This window comes from Petaurus breviceps, unplaced genomic scaffold (assembly GCF_028583685.1).
Source record: "Petaurus breviceps papuanus isolate PSGF00001 unplaced genomic scaffold, PetGlider_PUasm1.0 76, whole genome shotgun sequence".
Classification (NCBI taxonomy): domain Eukaryota; kingdom Metazoa; phylum Chordata; class Mammalia; order Diprotodontia; family Petauridae; genus Petaurus; species Petaurus breviceps.
Genome location: NW_027186473.1, coordinates 59,833,713 through 59,849,954, shown reverse-complemented (window position 1 = coordinate 59,849,954; position 16,242 = coordinate 59,833,713). Strand labels below are relative to the sequence as shown.

Here is a 16,242-nt window from a genome sequence, read left to right as displayed (position 1 = left end):
ATTATAGGTATTCATTGGGCTGCCTTAGGAGATATTGGTTCCCCCCCACTGAAGATCTAGCAATGGACTAATGAGGACATATCTGGCATATTATTGAGGCTGTTCAAATTCATTGATGGGTTGGATTTCGTGTTCCCTGCAGCCCCTTCCAAGTCTGAGATTTTATGATTCTGAGAATGTATTTGGGATGATTGCTTAGTTAGATATCCTGCCAAGCTTTCTTTAAACTGGATTAAACAGACGGACAATGAAATGGGCCCAGAATTGTAAAGGATGAGGAGAGCAAGCTGGATAACTTTAGGGAAACTGCAAAATTCTTTTATTGATCCCAGGCTTCCTATGAAAAAATAAAAGTCCATATTTTCATCCTACATTTTGCCAGTGTTGCTACATGGCAGCATGATGTGGAACAACACTGCCTTCAAAGAACTGAAAATAAGTATACCTCAGAGGACAAAAGAGAGGTGCATAGTGTGTCAGTTGGTTCAAGTTATCTGTATGAATGTACTAGAAGTTATACATGTGATGAATGATCTGTCCCTAATCTGAGAAGAATCACAATTAGGTGGGTAAATAGGTGAGGTGATTTTAGATTTGGAGAAAGATACTTATTTTCACAAAGGAGAAAAGGAAAAATACCTTAAACTATGTTCAGTGAGCTTCACTTCAGTTCTTTGCAATAGTCTACAATGGATAATTAAAAGAATTTTGCTTGAACATCCTAAAAAGGGGAGATAATCACTATGAGGCAACATGGGTTCATTAAGAACAAGACTTGTCAGATTTGCCTTGCTTCCTTTTTTAGACGAATGGAGCAGAGAAATACTGTGGAAATTAGCTAAAGAAGGCAAAATGACTCATGATACTATTGTAGACAAAATGGAGAAATTTTGATTGTTAGGTGGATTTGAAATTAGTTGACTGGCTTGGCCCAAAGAGTGTCCATCAGTTGATCTGTGTCAAGTTGAAGAATGATTTCTGAAGAGGTACTGTAAAGCATTGTCCTTAGCCATGTTTGGTTCAATGTTGTGACCAGTAACTTAAATAAAAATGTAGTTGACATGTTTAGTAAATATATAGACAATTTGGAACTTGGAGAGATCATTAATAATTTGTTGACAATGAGAACACAAAATGTCCTCAACAGGCTGGAACAGTAGGCTGAAGCTAACAAAATGAAATTTCATAGGGAAAATTATACATTTGGTTCCAAATAAATCAATCACACGAGTCCAAAATGGGAGAGACATACCCAATAAAAAGTTCATTTGAAAACAAGATGGGGCGGCTAGGTGGTGCAGTGAATAGAGCACTGGCCCTGGAGTCAGGAGGACCCAAGTTCAAATTCGGCCTCAGACACTACACAAAAACTAGCCGTGTGGTCTTGGGCAAGTCACTTAACCCCAATTGCCCTACCTCCCCCCCCTCCAAAAAGAAATAAAAAGAAAAGAAAAAGAAAACAAGGTAAGGATTTTCATGAACCAAGTTCCATAATAGTCATCAGTGTGATATGGCAACCAAAAAAAAGCTAATACCCTTTTAGGCTACATTAACAGAGAAGCCATATTGGTAATGATTTTCACTTTACTCTGATCTTGTCAGATAATGCTAGATTATGATGTCCTTTTTTGGGTGTCCCATTTTAAGGGAAAAACTGATAAACTGAAAGAGGATGAATAGAATGGTAAAAGGACTGGAATTCACACTGCTTTATAAGAGTTAGTAGAAGGAACTCCAGGAACTGGGTAGCCTAGGTAAGAGAAGAGAAAATGAGGAAACAATAAAAGTCTTTCTTGGTTTGAAGAGTTATTGTGCTCAAGAGGAATTGGACATAATTTTGCATAAGTCTATGAGTGATGAATTAATGGGTAAAAGTTGCAGAGAGGTCAAAACTGGCTCATGATAAGGGAAAGAAAAAACTGGGCTGTTAGAGTTGTTTGAACATGAAATGGGGGTAGCACTCTTCTCATCATTAGAAGTCTTTAGAGCCTGACAGACAGCTGGGGTTGTTATACATAAGATTCTTGACTTGGAAAGAAGTTAGATTAGGTGACGTCTGAATGCCCTTTCTTTCCCCAAGTTCCAGGATTCATATTATATAAACTCATAACATTTCAAAACTAGAAGAGACCCTCAGGGTCATCAAGTTCAAATCCATTATTTTATAGGTGAAGAACTAAAGCCTAGAGAAATTATATGACTCTCAGTGTCAACACCAGAATGGAGATTAGGAAAAAAGTCTCCTGCCTCCCTAATCCAGTATTCCTTTCCCTTTCCCCCTTCCTTACTATTTCCCCAAAATTTGTGCAGAAAAATCTTCATATAAATAGAACATTTTCAATCAGTCTTCTTGTTGGGCTTTCTTCCCTTCTAAAGGCTATAGCACTTCCCCCAATTCTCCTATGTTATTTGGATGATATTGATTTTGAAGAAGGTATCTTTTCTTAAAGAGAAACAAATACTTATCACATAATCCCAGAGTGTTAGAGCTGGAAAGGGTCTGAGAGATTGTCTCTTCCGACCCCTCATTTTATAAATGAAGAAAAAGCGTTCTAGAGTCACTGTCCTAGATCAAATGGAGAGAGGGAATGGGGATGAAAGCAGAACTGTGAATCAAACCCAGATCTTTTGACTCAGTCTTCCTTCTTCCTACTTCCCCACACTTAAAGCAACAGTTTTGCTCAAATAGATCTGAAACCAGACATTGAGTATAAATTTGATGTTTTATAGACTGAGCTCTCTATGTTTTTGAGTTCTTCTTGGAAAAGAAACAGAAAAAAGAGGCAAAATGAACTCATGCAATCCAGGCTTATGAGCACCTATCCTGTGACAAAAGTATAGAAGAGCAGCCCAGTTTTGTCAGTTACTAGGCCAGCCTCATTGGGAAAGTTTTGTAAAGCCCACTCTTTTGGTGGACCCAAGATAGCATAGTGAAATCAGGGACTTCATTGAACTCTCCCCCAAACCCTGCCAGATACCTGTAAAAATGACTCTAAATAAATTCTAGAGCAGCAGAGCCCACAAAATGACAGAGTGAAACAAATTTCCAGCCCAAGACAACTTGAAAGGTCCACAGAAAAGCCTGTTGCACCAATTTGAGAGAAGAATGCAGTGCAGCCCATGCACAGACAGCACAGATGGGGCCAGAGCAGGCCTCAGATACTGAATCACTCACAGCTGTGGTGGTATCCAGACTTCTCGATCCACAAACACCAAAGACCACTTAGAAGGTCAATAGGAAAAGTCTGTGGGACCTGGGTGAGAAAGGAGTACGCTCCAGCCCCAGTGTGGTGGCAATGACTGCTTCCAGAGCTCTCATCCCATAGATGGTGGTGGGAACAAATGGCTAATTAGAGAGGGATTGCAGGGATCTTTTTGCTGGTGCTGAGGCAGGATTCTCTTGCTTTGCCTGTGCTTGGATCTGGGTCTCAGTCCTGGATGGTGGTCCTGGAGCAAGAAGGAGTGCTGGCATGGAAGAGTTTGTGACAGTAGTGAAAGGGAATCTTCCTCACAGCTCCAAAGCAGAAAAGAATGCTTGTGGTCCCTCACAGACCAGAGCGCAGACCATGAGAGGAGTAAATACCTCTCCTTTGATCATACCACCTTAGAAGAACTAAAATTTTACAGGTTCCTAGAGTATCTCTGAAAAGAGTTGTGCAAAATCCCTGAAGCTTGTGACAGTGCACTCTCCACTCTGAAGCAGAGTCCTACCTTAACAAAGAGCTAAAAAGTCAAGCAATTGATTTGGAAAATGAACAAACAGTGGGAAAAAACAGACTTACTTTGGTGACAAGGAAGATTAAAACATACAACCAGAAGAAGACAAGTCAAAGCTCTTACATCTAAAGTCTCTAAGAAAAATATGAATTGGTTTTAGGCCATGGAAGAGCTCAAAAAAAAGTTTTGAAAATCAAGTAAGAGAAGAAAAGGAGAAATTAGGGAAAGAAATGAGAGTGATGCAAGAACATCATGAAAAATAAGTCAACGGTTTCCTAAAGGAGACCCAAAGAAATGCTGAAGAAAGTAACCCATTAAAAATAGACTAACCCAAATGGCAAAAGAAGTCCAATGAAGTGAAGAATGCCTTTAAGAATAGAATTGGTCAAATGGAAAAGGAGGGAAAGCTCACTGAAGAAAATAATTTCTTAAAAATTAGAATGGAGCAAATAGATGCTAATGACTCTTATGAGAAATCAAGAAATGATAAAACAAAGCTAAAAGAATGAAAAAATAGAAAACAATGTGAAACATTTCATTGGAAACAACAACTGATCTGGAAAATAGATCCAGGATAGGGAATTTCAAACTTATTGGACTACCTAAAAGCCATGTTGAAAAAAAGAGCCTAGACAACATCTTTCAAAAAATTATCAAGGAAAATTGCCCTGATATCTCTAGAACCAGAGCGTAAAATAGAAATCGAAAGAATCCACCTGAAAGAGGTCCCAACAGGAAAATGTCTAGGAATATTATAGCCAAAAACCCAATCTTTCTTCCTCAACACTAGACTGGAATACTGTGGCCCTATCTTCAACACTAGGAAAATGTATCAAATTATGGCTTGTAAGCTGCATAAATGCAATGGGGAAGGAAGGTAGAATGCAACATGAACACAAGTAAGTATTTACTTAAATTAAATACTTAAGGAGGGAGAGACTACTTTGCAACTAGGGGTGTCAGAAAAGGTTTTCTATAGTAGGCATTATGGGAAATTGAGCCATGAAGGAAGTCAAAGGATTTTAAGAAGTGGCGATAATAAGGGAATACATTCCAGATATGGAAGACAGTAAGTAGCTTTATATAAGTGGGCAGCTGAGTGATACAGTAGATAGAACTCTGGGACTCAGGTCAGGAACACTCATTTTCATGAGCTCAAATGTGACTTCAGACATTTACGAGCTGTGTGACTGTAGGCAAATCACTTAACTCTGTTTGCCTCAGTTTCCTCATCTGTAAAATGAGCTGGAGAAGAAAATGGCAAATGAACTCAGTATCTCTGCCAAGAAAACCCCAAATGGGGTTTATGAACAGTTAGACATGACTGAACAATAACAATAAAATTGCATATGAAGTTATGAAAATTTCAAAGAACTATTCAGCTGTATAAACTAACCTGAGGGTTCAGAGTTGGAAAGGATGACAGACACCCTCATTTTAAAGATGAGGAAACTTCTCAATATTGAGTTTGAAAAATCAGTGTGGTATAGTGGATGGAGTCCTGGAATTAGAAACAAGAAGACATGGGTTGAAATCCTGACTCAGGAATTTATAAACCATGCTGACTCTCTCAAACTCAGTTTCTTCACCTGTACAATAAGGATAATCATTCTTTTTTTTTTTTTTAAAGCAATCAGGGTTAAGTAACTTGTTCAAGGTTACACGGCCAGTTGTTTCTGGGTGTGGTGTTGAGTATCTGAGCCCGGATTTAATCCAGGTCATCCCGACACTGGAGCCTGTGCTCTTACTCGCTGAGCCACCTGGCCACCCCAAGGATAATCATTCTTGCTCTGTGTACTTCTTATATGATTTCTGGCAGAATCAAGTAAGAATATATATATATATATATATGTATATATATACACATACACACATACATGCATACATACATATATATAACTTTCTAAAAATCAGTTATTTTGGAGTATAAGGAGTGGTTCCCAAAATTATTGAATGATTATGAGGTGAAAATAAAGGGCATTGATACAACTTCCTTTATATGTGTGCATATATACACACATACATATATATATATATATATATATATATATATATATATATATTTCACCCCAATGGGAACAGCACATAGCTCAAGCCATTGCACATAATAGATAATAGATAATAGCTATATATTGACTTTTGAAGGAAAAAAAAATCTAACCAGAACAAGTGTTATTAAGGAGATAAGCAGGACCCAAGAAAATGTCAGTGCTGAGTGTCTTGTCTTCTCCATTATAGTGTATCAAGGAAAGGAGTTGTTCTTTTTAGTCTGTCTTCATGTAATTCCTATGAAATAAATGGGAATTTTTGCATCAGATAGCTAGGCAGCATTTCTTTTCCTTTTATTAATTACACCTTAATTTATATTTATATTTTGTTGATTCTTCTCTTTTCTTTAAAATAAAAAAAAAACATACCTAACAGGAATCACTTTGAATCATTGAAGTTTTCCTAATTGCTCCTTTTTCTTGGGTTGTATTGTGTTCAAACTTAATAACAGCCCTAAGAGATTACATGTTTTATATATAAAAATTAAATCAAGTTCCCAGGCAGTGAAGTTGCATATCATGTTTCACTTTAGATTTTCTCAGTCAATTTTTTCCTCTCAATCCCTGAAAGGAGGAGCTTACAACAGAAACCCTAACAGACCCTCCTGAGTAATTTAAGAACACTAAACGTGAATGGTATGATTGCACTAAATAAGATGAGAGAGATTTCCAAAACCCCCTTATGTTTTTGTTCTCCTTGGAGGGAAGAGAATGCCTGTCTTCCTACATTTTTAAAAGAAAGATTTAAGAAATATATACTGTTAACTTCAAAATTTTAGACAAATAGAATTCTTTTGAAAACTAAGAGAGTTACCTAACTACAACCTCAGCTGACAGACAATTATTAAGTATTAAAGAATCTCCTAATTCAATAAGACAGCCTCTCTGTTGTTCTGTGAAAGGGTTTAAGGTTAGGACTCCAGTGGAAAAAAAAATTAAAAGGATGGAATTGCCTTTTGATCTCTGCCAACAATGTTTGTGCAGACAGCTCTCAACTCAAAATAAGTTGTCTTCTTAAAAGTTTGTAAGTTGTTTTGTTGTTTGGAAACCCTGGAGTGCTATATTCTCTATAGAATCACTGCTGTTAGGGGTGATTTGGCTCCCAGGCTAGCCCATAAGCCTCCTTAATATATAATAATGCTGCAATAAAATAATTATCTGAGTTCTAGATCCTGGGACCACGGAGTCATGTGCTGGGGTAGGAGGAAGAAGAATTCCTTCTCCTGTGGCAAATTTACTAGAGAATATAGGCAAGAGCTATATAGATGTTTTGCAAGGAAATATCCACCCTAGATCCATTGGAGTATTTTCCTGTATGTATAGTCATCCATTAGCAAATTCTGAAATGGTGAAAGTTTGTTGCTGGTATTGGCCTACAACTTTTGCTGCCCTTAGCTCCCATCTTCTAGAGACCCTTTCTAAGAACCTGTTTTCTCCTGCCTAAAATCACCCGCTCTCACCTTTCCCCCTATTTTGGGTTTGTTCTTTTAAAGAATAGTCATTTTCCAATATACTGAGATCACCCAGTCCAAAAGACACAATAAATTCTCTCTCTTTTTGTTTTTGACAGGAAAACAATTAAGAAAAAATGACCAACAAAGCAGCCATGCCTGACAGTGCATGTCATATTCCCCACTTGTAGCCCTCCTCCCATGATGCATTTCATCATATATTCTCTAGAACTGCACTTACTGCAGGTTCAACTTTGTTTTAGTGTTTCTTTTTCATTACTATATACATTATGAATAATAGTAGCTAGCATTTATACAATTTTCTAAAGTTTGCAAAATGCTTCTTAAATACTGTCTAATTTTATTCTCACCACAACCCTGGAATATATTATACCCATTTCAAGGCTGAGGCAAAAAGAAGTTAAATCACTTGGAGGGTCACATTGCTAGTAAGTGTCTTCAGTGTGATTTGAACTCAGTTCGGATGTCAGATCCAGGCACTTTATCCTCTGAATCAACCAACTGCCTCATTTGTAAATCATTTTCTTGATTCCTGCACAGCTATCTCAAAAAGCAATTTTAAAAATTCAAAGTATTGTGGTTCGAGACTGAGATTCATAACTTTTTAATGAATTTATTCCATTGTTTATGCACAATCTCTATCCACAATGAGCAATACATTGACAGGTAGAAGACAAGGTATATTGATACACAGAGGTGTCAGAAAGGCTTGGCTCCCCTACATACAGTTGGGTGACTGTGGATAGGAAGCTAACCTTTCTGACCTATGATTTCCTATTCAAAATGGGAATGATAATTCCTACCCGCCTTGCTTAGGGCCATGCTGCAAGGATCAGCTGTGACAGTTTATGTGCCAAAGATCTGAAAACCAAAGCACCATATCGATGTAATGAGGCTTTCTTTTCCTACTTGGCTCAGCACCGTAGAGCAATGACCACTGAGCAGCATTTCTCAAGGTCTCCATTTGCCTCTGTCAGATTCAATAGAGCTAATATAATATATTTTGTTTGTCACTTGCAAATGGCTTTCATTTGTGAGCCTGTAAAAAAGGCACACTGAACAGTTTGCAGTCCTTGTTAATTACAAAGATGGTCGTCTTTTAACAGGCCCAGCCTAGGACAGGAGGCAAGCCACTAACCCCCCACATTTCAGTTATAGAACAGGAATAATAGTACCTATAAGGGAAGCTAGTCGAATTAAGAAGTTAATGTTTATAAAGCGCTGGAACTCCTTGGGTAAGAGGCACTATATAAATGCAAATTAGTATTGTAATTAAGTAATGCTTGAATTATGTTGCTGTGCAAGCATTGCTCAGATATTAAGGTATGGGGTATTGTTTGCTAGGTGGCATAGTGGATGAAGAGCGGGGCCTGGACTCATTTTCCAGAGTTCAAATCTGGCTTCATATACTTACCTGCTTTGTGACGCTGGGCAAATTGCCTCATCTTCCTCATCTGTAAAAATGAGCAGGAGAAAGAAATGGCAAACCACTCTAGTATCTCTGTCAAAGAAAACTCCAGATGGGGTCATGATGAATTGAACACAACTGAAATTAGTGAACAATATTGTTAAAATATGCAACAGAAGAATAATCAACTGGCCCAAACAGTGCTTCCTTAAAAGTGACAGGAAGTATCATTTTTCACGAATAAATTTGTTTAACCTATTGAAACTCTGATTTTCATAGAATTTTAAGAGTTGGAAGGGACAACAACCCTCACATAGACTCCCTCTCTGTTCTCACAGACACCACCATGGTGCAGACCTTATCACCTCTTGTCTAGACTATTGCCATAGGGTGGGGAACCCGTGTCCTTGAGGCCACATGTGACCCTCTAGGTCCTCAAGTGCGACCCTTTGACTGAATCCAAGTTTTTCAGAACAAATTCTTTTCTTCAGGCCATTTGTTCCATACGTTTGGATTCAGTCAAAGGGCTGCACTTAAGGACTTAGAGTGTCCTCAAGGACACAGGCTCCTCACCCCTGGATAGCCTTCTAATTGATCTCCTTGCCTCTAATCTTCTAATCTATTCTCCACATAACTACCAATGTGATTTTGCTGAAGCACAGGTTTGACCTTGTCACTTCCCTTCCCAAAACAACTCCAGGGGCTCCCTAGCTGCTCAGTATATATCTACATATATATTTGCAGAGGAAAGGGAAGAGGGGGGGCAGAGAGAGACAGACAGACAGACAGAGAGAGAGAGAGAGAGAGAGAGATTTTGTGAAGGTAGAAACAGATTTGACAGGGAACTCACTAGAATAGTACCTGACTCATGGAAAGCGCTTAATAAATACTTTATCTAAATGCTTTATCATTATCTATCTAACTCATAAAGTAGTACATCCAATTTTCAGAGAAATTTCATTTTTTGGAACATTCTTTCTTCTTTGAACTCAAATCTGTCACCCCCGCCTTTTTTCACCTTCCAAACACTGCTCTTCCTGAAACATGCAGAGTAAATCAACTTTCTTTTCCTAATAGCAATCCTTCAAATATTTGAAGATGAATGTCATGTTTCTGTAAAACTTTTCTTCAAAGTATTACTAATTCCTTTTAATTACCGTTAGTGCCTGGCCCAGGGGCAAAATTGCCCCAAAGTTGCCCCTTTGTACATACAAAGAAAGTCTTGGCTATTAATGAGCCATATATTACATAGTGTTCACTTTTTTTTTTGCTTATAAGGTTCTCCCCCTCCCCCCCCAATGCCCAAAGTAATGCATTTTTACTCTATCATTCTGTTTGCTCTGTCAGTCTCCCAGTTAAAAAAAAAAAATGGCTCTCTCACCTCCAGGATAAAATATAAAATTCTCCATTTGACTCTTAAAAATCTTCACAGCCTGTTCCCAACCCATCTCTCCAATCTTCTTACAGTGTATTATCCTTTTATGCGGGTTATCTCTACCCACTAGACTGTGAGCTCCTTGAAGGCAGGAACTACTTTTGCCTTTCTTTGTATGCCCAGCACTAAGCACTACAATGTAGTACACACTTAATAAATACCCATCGACTTGACGTCACCTATCATTCTTGTCTCTACTCTTTGCAGTCTAACTTCTCACCCAGCTACTCTGTTGAAACAGCGTCCTAAAAGGTCTCCAATGATTCCTCCTAATTTCAAAATTAAGTGCCTTGTTGGTCATATGACTTGGACTAATGACCAGATCTTATTAAGGAGAAGCTTAATAGTCACCATACCCTATTGAACTGGAGCTGAGATGGTTTGTTCATAGCCCTGAAGATAAAAAGCCTGGAAGCATTTCCTAGTAAAGATCACAAGATTAGCTAAGGGAAAAATTCAATGAAGAGCAGAGAAGCCCACAAAAAAATGTGAGGTGAATAGTAGCAAAGTTGTTGCATCCATTAGGGTAGCAGTAGAGATACAAGTCAATGCCCAAGAACAGATCCAAGAGAGAGCAGTGTTCAGTGGGGAGCAGACCCAGAAAAGAACAGGATAATGACCTCCCCAGAAGATATCAATAGCCATACAGCAGAGATGTCAAACATGCCAAGACTGGCCGCATGTAGCCCATGGTGCAGTCAGAACTAGGTTAAAATATTATTGGGAAACATTAAACAGAATAAATCAAAATATAACAAAACATGGGTAATGTTAATTTGTGGTTTTCTAAGTCAGTAAATGGCCTGAAGGGATCTTACGAATGGTTTAGTGGACCCGTTTCTATCTGAGTTTGACACCATTGACCTCCAGTGTCAGAGATATGAAGGGTTCTCACTTCTCAGGTCTATCCCCACCAAATGTTCTCTAAATGTGTGGCTTTCCCTGTGCAGGATCCCTGCATGTGTCCATGAGTACATGCTCCAGGTGATTGGGGATGTTTCATTGCTACTTTTCAATATGCTATCACAATAAATGAATTTGATTAAAAAAAAAGAAGTTATTTTGATGTGGTTTGTTTTTACATCACATATTACTGTAGTACTTCTGTCTTTAAAAAAAGGCAGAAATCTATTTTCTCTTCCTCTTCCCTATCCCATTGGGAAAAGAAAGAAAAAAGAAAAAAAAAGACATTTCTTCTACCAAATATCTGTAGTCAAGAAAAATATAAATTTTCTCAGTGACTATTCTCTCTCTCTCTCTCTCTCTCTCTCTCTCTCTCTCTCTCTCTGTCTGTCTCTCTGTCTCTCTTTTTCTCTCCTTGTGTGGACTTTGCGCTGAAGACATTACTTTTTGTTGTTGTTTTTCAGTCATGTCTAGTTCTTCATTACTTCATTTTGGGGTTTTCTTGGCAATGATACTGGAGTAGTTTGCCATTTCCTTCTCCAGCTTATTTTACAGATGAAGAAATTGATATAAACAGAATTAAATGACTTGCCTAGGATCATACAACTAGTAAGTGTCTGAGGCCAGATTTAAATTCATGAAGAAGAGTCTTTCTGATATGTATATATATATATATATATGCACACACACATTATACACATATCCATATACATATATGCATATACACACAAATATGTGTTTATACATATCTATATTATATATGTGTATGGATGTGTGTGTATGTATGTTTTTTCTGCATCCTAAATCCACTGCTTTGAATTAATCAGGTCTTCTGCCAGATGCCTAAAAGTTAATATTGCCATGGGACTGGTGAACAATGGTTTTTAAGAGCATGTCAATGCATAGTATTGACTTTCTGGCAGCTTTTATGGGACCCCTAGTCATGAGAAGAGGATGCCACAAGTATGATATTATTTTTGTCATGGTGTTTGTATATATGTCATATTTTCCTATTGAATTGCAAGTTACATAAAGGCAGGACCTGTGTCTTAACTAAACTTTGTGTCTTCCCCAGCACTGATCACTAGGCTTTGTACACAGATACTTGGGTTGTGTATGTTAATGGAAGTCAGTTCACTTAACCTACAAATCAAAGCCTTTGTTTAGGGATTGGAGAGGCATCAACAGGCCCTATACACAAATCTTAGCCTTTCTTCACTAAGGTGTTGTCTTCCCTGCTCCTCCCAACTGCCTTTCTCCACCCTATCCCTGGTGAATTTAATCATCCTTTCCATTCACCTTCTTGGAGGAAAAAAAAAGAAAGGATAGGAATAAGAGAGTAGACAATAAGAAGGGAATTCAGAGGAAAGAAAAGGAACTTTGGGTGGAGTTCTACAACAGATTTTAATCTTAGGAGTAGAATGAAATTTAACTTCCCCAAACAGCATGAGATTGCTCTTTCCTCTTTCTTCCATCCACCACACTTCATTGACAACCTTTTGGAATGCAGTGGTGGCAATGCCTTTCCTGCTTCTACTGCATTCCTGATCTTCCAGAGCAGGGGAGAGGGGGCTGCCAGGAGTGCTGATGACAGCAGCTGCAGCCATCACCCCATCAGCCACCTCCATCTGAGATTCTGCACTTTGTAATCAGCTTTGCCCTTGAACTTCATTGCTCTGGGAAGCTGAAAATTGTGGCTGTTTCCAGAGGAGTATTTAGCAACCTTTCTCAAACTGTGATCCACCGAGCACCCCCAGGGCAAGACTAGAGTCAGACATCTGTTCATCCACACTCTGCCTCCCACTCTCCACTCCCCACATGTATCTTATACATACAAACATGCCAATCACCTTCTTTTCTCTTCCTGCCAAGGTTATTATTCCTTCCTCCTCTCCCTACTCCCCTAGGTTTAAAAAAAATTAGGAAGAGGAATGACTCAGTTTAAAAATCCTGGCTGTTGTAGCCTAGCATGATCAAAGCAAAGTGCCAACATGCATTAGCTCGAAATGGAAAGCTTCGCTTTAATGTAGTCACATACGCTGTACCTAAGAGAAGGGGAAATACAATCAGTGAGTGTGCTGGTGGGGGATGGAGAATGGGGAATGGAACAAGAGGAGGTGACATCTGTTGTCAGTGTGGCTACTTCCTGGTGCCCTTCCTCAGCCCCTCTAAGGAAGCTGCTCTCACATAACACCCTTTTCTATTGTTTCTTAGCCTGAGCAATTGCTTCTTGTGCTTTGGGGTGGGGGGAGGTAATTAATGAGAAGGGCCACATGGTGTGGAAAGAAGGTTCTTCTATAGCTTTCTGAGAGACAAATTTGGCATTTTAAGAAGCCTCATTGACTTTTCCAGGCTACCAGAGGGGATATTTACTGCAAAAAAGCAGAAATATATTAAACAGTCCCCTAGTGGTCTGAAAGACTAGAATTGGCCCTACTCTTAGGCTTGGTAGGCAATTTATTATTTTGCGTGATGTCAGTTAATGGCCTCCCATCAGTCTGTCCTCCCATCAATCAGCAAGCATTATTAAGTGCTTCCTATGTGCAATGTGCAAAAAGCCAGGGATACAATGAAATGCCAAATGAAATCCCTGCCTTCAGAGAGCTGAAATTCTAGTAGGAGAAACAACAGGTAAGTAACTGGGCACATAGAAGTTATATACAGAGCAGATCAAAGGTAATTTAAGAGAGGAAGGTATTAGCAACCTGGAAGGCTGGGAATAGCTGAGGCCTCTTATAGAACAGCTATTTGGCCTAGTAGATAGAGTTCCAGGCATGGAGTCAGGAAGACTCATCTTCATGAGTTCATACAGGGTCTCAGACACTTACTAGCTCTATAGGACTAAGGTTGCAAGTGTAGATAACTTGGAAGATGATGGTGCCCTCAACACAGTAATGAGGACTTTTGGGAGGGAGGAGAGTTTGGGAGGAAAGACAATCAATTCTATTTTGAACATGCTGAGACTGAGACTCCTATGGAACATCCAAGTCTAAGAGGTATTGGAAATGAATAGCTGAAGCTCAGGAGAGAGACTGAGACACTAGACTGTATGTATAGATATAGAATCATCTGTCTAGATATGACAAATGAATGAGAGTTGGTGAGATCACCAAGTGAAAGAGTGGAAAGGACTTGGGACAGAGCATTAGAGGAATCTTCTATCCTTAAAAAACGAAATCCAGGGGCAGCTAGGTGGCACAGTGAATAGAGGACTAGCCCTGGAGTCAGGAGGACCTGAGTTCAAATCCACCCTCAGACATGTAACACTTAATAGCCATGTGACCTTGTGGAAGTCACTTAACCCCAATTGCCCTGCCTTTCTCCCTCCTAAAAAAGACAACAAACAAACAAAATCCTGCACTAATTTATATGATATTGCCTGAATTCCCTTCATAGATTTATTATTTTGGGCTAAGACATAAAGTCATACGTTTAAAATGCATAGTCACTACTTTCATTTCTCCGGAAGAATTGTTAAAAGCAAGCCTCTCTTTAAAACTTGATGCCTGCATCTTTCCATTAACACTGTAAAGATTATGCTGTCTTTTAAACTAGGATCCTTCATGATATTGGACAATAGATGACACTTGATGGGCAGAAATAATCCCACTAAAATAAATTTCCTCAAGTGAGAGATGAAAAGAGATATTTACTAATAGCAAATACGTAGACTTTGGGGACATAGCTAATTTAGTTATACACATATAAGAAATAAATCCATCACAAATGGTGTCTATCATTTGAGAATATGATAATTAAGAATAATCATAAAAGCATTCCTGTTTTATATATATATATGTATATATATATGTGTGTGTATATAAATGGGATACTGTTATATTACTTGACCTAGACCCAGGCAGTCTATCTTACACTAATAGGTCTAGAAGTAGAAGCGACTTCAAAGGGCATCTAATCCAACTCTGTTACTTTACAAATGAGGAAACTGAGGCTCAAGGAGGTGAAATGATTTGCCCAATCACACACACAGTAAGTGACATATGCAGAATCTGGACACACGTCCTCTGACTCCATAGACATTACTCTTTCCACTGTACCAGGTCATGCAGTGGCTTTCAGTTCCTGACCCATTTAGAAAGATGGGAGAGTTGTGTCTTGGCTCTTCTCTGATCAAAAGAGCACTTGCTGTCACTTTCTGCTCTGCCTACCAGGAAGAAAGGAGGGAAAAATGAAGAGAACAAGACCTCAAAAGCCTGGTTTGCATTTAAGCGCCATCTGTTTATTTGGTCTAGATTCTGGAGGTAGAGTCTCTACCCTTCCTCTTTAGTACCTCCTTGAAGGTTAGAGGCAACATTACATCTTTATCATTTCCCACTCTATACCAGAGTCAAAGGTTAATGAAGATTTTCCCTCTTTCCTTCTCCCCTATACTCCTTTTATTGAATCAGATAATTTTGAAACAGTGATTTTTCCTTGATAATAGCAAAAAACTATGGTTTAGTCCTTCCACATGCCTCATTAGGACCCATTTTTTTTTATTGTAGCCCAGTAGGGAACAAGTGAGCTATTCTCCCTCCCTTTCCCCCATTCAAACAACTACAAGGTCACTTGGTGTCAGATGGTGATTATGATATTGCCAAGGATGGCTAATCAATCAGGACCCTAACATTAGGCTCTTAGCAATCATTAACACCCTATCTTGAAATAATTTAATCTATTAGCAGAAAGGCATTTAGACCCTGAGGGAATGAGGCTTAGGATGATTGAATTTTGATGAGGAGAAAGAAGAGGGTAAGATTTGGAGCCTGAATAATAATATATACAGAATAGGCCTGGCCAGGTGGTGGTTGAGGGAAATGACAATTAAAATTAGAGAGGAATAGTAGATAAGGCACTGAATTTAGCAGTAGAAAGATTTGAGTTCAGTTTCTACTTCTGATCATTACTTAACAAAAAAAAAAAAAAAAAAACCAAACCAACAACAAGAAAGACATTAGGTGAGTCACTTAATCTCTCTTGGGCCTCAGTTGCATCATTTTAAAAATAAAGTGGTTAATTTTTATGCTGGTGAAAATGAATAAATGCCATATACCTTGAACAAACTAACAAAAAGAGGTGATTAGACTCAAGGTCACTTCCTGCTCAAAATCTACTTCTTAGTACCATTGGGAGGGGTGTGTGTGTGTGTGTGTGTGTGTGTGTGTGTGTGTGTGTGTGTGTGTGTGTGTGTGACAGAGACAGAGACAGAGGCGAGAGAGAGAGAGAGAGAGAGAGAGAGAGAGAGAGAGAGAGAGAGAG

At 38.7% G+C, this 16,242-nt stretch overlaps 1 protein-coding gene across 1 annotated transcript in view; it reads left to right on the top strand.

Moving 5' to 3' along the window:
• DCHS2 (dachsous cadherin-related 2) overlaps positions 1 to 16,242 on the top strand; it is a 351,174-nt gene that overhangs the window by 186,532 nt on the left and 148,400 nt on the right. The window lies entirely within an intron of this gene.